Here is a 6,134-nt window from a genome sequence, read left to right as displayed (position 1 = left end):
CTCTAGAGGGTGAATATGCTTCCCAGAAAATGATTAAAGGTAAAGTTGAAGGTTTCCCCTTGACGTTAAGTTTAGTCTTGTCAGACTGAGAGGGGTGGTGCTCATCTCCATTTCTAAGCTGAAGAGCAGGCGGTGTCCGTAGATACCTCCGAGGTCATGTGTTAGATAACTTGGTACTTCTATAGTCAGAGGAAAATTTATGAAAATCAGAAAAGAGTAGCAGTACTCTACCTCATTAATATCCTTGCCTCTTCAAAGAACCACACTTGCAACAGAGTAAAGTAAAGGGGAGCCCCCGGTGGCGCAGTGGGTTAAAGCACTGAGCTGCTGAGCTTGTTGATCGAAAGGTTGCAGGTTCGATTCTGGGGAGCAGCGTGAGCTTCCGTTGTCAGCCCTAGCTTCTGCCAACCTAGCAGTTCGAAAACATGCAAATGTGAGTAGATCAATAGGTACTGCTCTGGCGGGAAGGTAACGGCGCTCCATGCAGTCATGCCGGCCACATGACCTTGGAGGTGTCTATGGACAACGCTGGCTCTTCGGCTTAGAAATGGAGATGAGCACCACACCTCAGAGTCAGACATGACTGGACTTAATGTCAGGGGACTACCTTTACCGTTACCTAAAGTAAAGGTAAAGGTTTCCATTCACATTAAGTCTAGCTGTGTCCAACTCTGGGGGGTGGCGCTCATCTCCATTTCTAAGCCAAAGAGCCGACATTGTCCGTAAATGCCTCCCAGGTCATGTGGTCAGCATGATTGCATGGAGTGCCGCCGGAGCGATACCTGCCGGAGCGATACCTAGTGATCCACTGGGGCTAACATTGGGAGCTCACCCCGCTCCATGGATTTGAACTGCCGACCTTTCAGTCAGCAAGTTCAGCAGCGCAACAGTTTAACCTGTTGCTCCACCAGGAGCTTCGGTGATGATTATTTTTCCAAATATCACATATTCCCTTTCTAGGATTTAGTTATTGGTTCTTTACCCATCTTTTCTGTGAAAGAGCAGGGAGAAGGCAAGACGGTTCTTCACCATTTACTGCATTCGTCTCATCTCCCATATCACTTCTCTCCCCCTCAAAATAAAAGTGTCATTTTTAAAGACTCTTTTTTTCTTGTACGTCTATTGTCACATTTAATTGGGCTCACTCACAAATGTATTAGTTTCTTTTTAAGCGACAAAATTTATCTATAATCTGCAATATAATAAATAGTGTGCAATTTGCCTTTTGCTTAAATAAAATGCAATCAACTATTTTGCTGTGGTCTGTAATATTAGCTGAATAAAATTTTTCTTTGAGGGTTTCCAGGTGACAGGAATCACCCCCAATCCCTTCCTAGAGGCTTCAGTAACAAAGGACACAAACAGGAATGCATTCAGAATCAGCCGGCACCAGCAACTATCCAACCAGAAATAAATGCCCATTTTCAGTTACGTCAATAGTCAGTGCTTATTATTGCAGACTGACAGCACTGCCAGTCGGTGCTGGTTAAATTATTAATGGGGTGATCGTCTTGCAGGTCATGAAAAATGTTTCCTCAACATTATCTATTTATTTATTTAAATATTAGTCCCGTCTATGGTAAAATAGGTTGTATGCATTCTATTTTCAAGGCTGGGAGATATTCAACATAGACTGAAATTTTCCTGCTACTCAATCTCAAACTGAATTTTCTTATATCTCCCTGCACTATTTTATTATACCAGATGTGAACGCTGCATGCACTCACTGACATCAGTATAATCTGGATGCCTCGTTTTTATGGAATTAGAATGCCATTGAACTCTCTATTTTTCACAGTATCTGCTTATTATGTGAGGACTCTCCTGAGAAACCTTACTTACAAAGCACCTAATAATTTTAGATAGCGGTCTGCATGTTCTTTCTGGTCACCTGTCAATGTATGGAGACCCCAAGAATTTCATAGGGTTTTCTTAGACAAGGAACACTTCCTTTCACTTCACTTTATTTCTTAATTAGTCACTCTCCACCAAGGTGCTCCGAGCAAAATACAATCTAAAATAGCATTTACACAATATAAAAACATTCAACATAAAAACATTCAACAGTGACTATTTGGCAATTTGATCTGATTACTTAAATGCACAACGAAACAGCCAAGTCTTGAGTGCCTTTACAAAAGGTCGCAACTCCGACATTGCTCTAATGTATGGAGGCAATGAGTTCCACAGAATTGGAGCATAGGTCGAAAAAGCTCTACGCCTTGTAGTTTCCAGTTGTATCTCCCTAGGGCCCGGTATGTATAGGAGATTTTCCTGGGTGGATCGAGGTGACCACTATGGAGAAAAGGAATGAGGCGGTCCCTAAGATGTAAAGGTCCTTGGCCATTTTGAGCTCTAAATGTCAGGATCAGTATCTTGTAAGAGATCCGATGTTCTATTGGTAGCCAATGCAGTTGTTGCAGAATCGGTGTGATATGGGATCTCACTTCCTTTGAAATAAAATCTTCACATTTTGTCATTCTTTGAAAGTCACTCTTTCAAGTGCTAACAAGGCCCATTTTAGTGCTGTACAGTGATTTAGAAACAACATAGTCCCTGCATGGTGACTTGGGGTGTATCTACACTAGAATTAATGCAGTTTAGCACCACTTTAACTGCCATGTCTCAATGCCATGGCTTCCTGGGCATTGTACTTTGGTGAGGCACCAGGACTCTTTGGCAGTAAAGGCTAGCAGCCTTTTAAACCTAGAACTCCTATGATTCCATAGAATTGAGCCCTGGCAGTTAAGGTGCTGTCAAAATGAATTAATTCCACAGTGCAGATGCATTCTTAGAATCTAGCAGACACCATGTGAAAAACAGGAGAATAGCAACTCCAGGCAGAGCATGACATATTCACATTGAATTATTAAAGAAATGATAAAGGCATGTCCCTGTAACAAGTTAGGATGGAGCATGGGCAGAACCCTCTTCTGTCTGATGATGACAGAAATCCGCTGGCAGAATTGCCTTGTTGCCTAAGGTTTGCCAGTAGGAGACTCTAAAAAGGAGTGGAGAAGCCAGCTCTGCCCAGTCAGGTGCCCTGCTCTGCTCCTGATGCTAGGTCAGAATTAAGGAGCCCTGCTTTCCACCTTACCAGGATACAAAGCCAATTTTAACTAGAAAGAGATCTGCTGGTTTCTAAACAGATATGGAGTAATAGATAACTGCACTCTGTTTGAATAGGGCAAAATATGCAATAGCTGCATTGAATGGGCAACGAATGTTAGCTTCCAGAAATGCCATGCTATGCATAATAGAGCAGTGGCTGACAAGGGACAAAATGACCAAGGTAAGTAGTGCAACAGCTGCAAAGATTTCTCCGAAGAGGACCTAACTTCCTGTTGTATCTCAGTTGATAATGCATCAAATTGGTCATTTGCATACATTTCACCCAGCAGCTCCTTGTCATTGCTGAAGTATTCATGGATGTCAAGATGAACTGAATTGAAGCCAAGCAAAGCTCAGTCATGATCAGTCAGCTGCTCCAATGATGTGCAGACACAGCTAGAAATGATAATATGCTATTACAGCAAAACCAGGAGGGGCCATCACTCCAGCCTCATATGCCGTTTTGCGTACATCCCCTAAACAATTTACAATTTCCCAGAAGAAAGTTATTCTCAGAGAGAGATTCAAGGGAGAGAAACGGCCACAGGAAAGATGTTCTTTTAGGACAGGTGTGCAGAATTCAGCTGATGGACCGTATGCATTCCTCAAAATCATTCCAGGAACATCCAGGAAACAATGTACAGTACTCCTAAACAGGCCAGCCATGCCCTCAAAGACCTCCAGAGGGTATGACTGGCACCATGGAAAACCCTATGAAACCCGGGGTTGCCATAGGTCAACAGGCAATTTGAAAGCACTTACACTCCTCAGCCAACACTCTAGAGAGCTTCCCATTACATTTTTGAAATATGTTGTGGGATAGAGGAGGGCCCATGCATGACAATCATGATTTCTCAAGCAGAGTAAATCTACTAAAGGCCTTTGCTCAATTTGTTGTATAACTTTGTAGAGGTGTGATGAAGATTTAGAACTGATGAACACAACAAACATTGACAGATGCTATCAAAATGTGATTTATTTTTTTGTCAATCAACTGGGGCACTGGTACTCAAAATAATGATCTATGGATTCGTGTTGCTCTCTGAGGGCGCTTCGAGACAGCACCAAAATCTGCATTTTAATTCGAAGACAAAAAATTCCAGGACGGTCAATCCTAGGAAATGCTCCCTTGCGTCCTCACAGCCTTCCTATGTAGGGGAACAAGAGAGGGCTCAAATGGGGGACATGTGCTGGAAGTTTTTTTAAAAAAATATCCTCTGATGTGTGCTAGACAGTATATGTGCACATGTGGATATCTTAATATAAACACAAGCAGATTGGTATGTATGCGTATGAGGTCCAGTGAATAATGGAGTGAGTTTTAAAAAAACTTTAATCGGATCACTTTCTTCCCCCAATTCTTAATCCAAGCTCTGTTTGAGATTATAAAGTATAAAATAAGAAGTTTCAGAGAGTTCTAATTGCTTTCCACTTGGGCTTCCCTTGAGCTACCTGTGTGTCCATTAGACAGCTGGATGAGCCGATCAGTTGTTTTGGGCTTTTAAAAAGCGCATATGCACTGGAGCAGTCTACACAGGGGGGAGGGAAGGAAAGCATGTGTTTTGCATAACTGCAGGAATATACAGGCAGAATCGGGTTTTAAGTGCACCTTTTTAATATGTGCTTTTCAGTTGTTCGCCTGATCCTTCCAATACAATTTTCTGAATCGGCACCCCAAACCGAAAGGAGCCCCCAGTGGCGCAGTGGGTTAAAGCCCTGTGCCAGCAGGACTGAAGACTGACAGGTTGCAAGTTCGAATCTGGGGACAGTGCGGATGAGTTCCCTCTATCAGCTCTAGCTCCTCTTGCAGGGACATAGCCTCCCACAAGGATGGTAAAAACATCAAATCATCCGGGCATCCCCTGGGCAATGTCCTTGCAGCCGGCCAATTCTCTCACACCAGAAGCTACTTGCAGACCTATGCTGGAAATGTGAAAAAGAAAAAGGCAACTTTTTCCATATGTGGTGGGGTTGCAGAAAAGTAAAAAATTACTGGCTACAAATACACAAAGAATGGAAGAGATTCCAAATATAAAATTTAATCCAAAGCCAGAAACACTATTATTGGGAATATTAGACTCTAAAATAGAAAAGAATAAAGACAAAATATTCTTTTACTTAATAGCAGCCGCTAGGATGACCCTAGCGAAAGTATGGAAAACAAAGGAAATCCCAACAATGGGTGAATGGATAGCAAAAATAATGGATATAATAAATATGGACATATTGACCCAAAGAATTTCATATAATTATGCAAAACCTCAAAATACTAATTGGAAAGCAGTTCTAGACTTTGTAAAAGAAGAAAACAAAGAGATATATATTATGGACTTGTAACTGAAACTCAAGGGAAATATAAATAAGAAGATAATAACAAAAATAAGCGAAGACAAAAAATATGTTTGTGTACGAGTGTATATGATTTGATAGATAAAGATGCGCAAATACGTGTATATGTTTATGTAAGCACAAACATGCTTAAAAGTACAATTAATTGAGGCAACCTGGGTAATCCTGGAAGGACTGTACCATTCCCAATCCACAATACTTCCCTCCCCTTTTCGCAATACCCTTCCCCATCCCTTCTTTCCCCCTTTCTACCCTAACACCTATGTGCCTATCCTTTTTGTTGTAAATATGAAGAAAACAATAAAAAAAATATTTTTTAAAACCCAAACCGAATCTAAAGTTGACCAAAAACTGATTCGTAACCCTTTTGATACTAATGTTGGAGAGTGGTCCCTGGTCAAAGTTGTGTCTGGCCAAAAAAATGTTGGGAACCACTGGTTTAAGGAGAGTAAACATGCCCCCTTTCCTCTCCCTCGCAGTCCTGGGCCAACTTGGGCCCTCCGGGTGTTTTGGACTTCAACTCCCACAATTCCTAACAGCCTACCGGCTGTTAGGAATTGTGGGAGTTGAAGTCCAAAACACCCGGAGGGCCCAAGTTGGCCCAGGCCTGTTCTTCGCCCTTTGGCCTGCAGGGGGCGAGAGAGAGCCCGCTCCAGCCAGGGAGGGAGGGAGGG

Source organism: Anolis sagrei, chromosome 2, assembly GCF_037176765.1.
Source record: "Anolis sagrei isolate rAnoSag1 chromosome 2, rAnoSag1.mat, whole genome shotgun sequence".
NCBI classification, from domain to species: Eukaryota; Metazoa; Chordata; class Lepidosauria; order Squamata; family Dactyloidae; genus Anolis; species Anolis sagrei.
The sequence above is the reverse complement of the archived record's forward strand: the minus strand, read 5'-3'. Positions refer to the sequence as shown.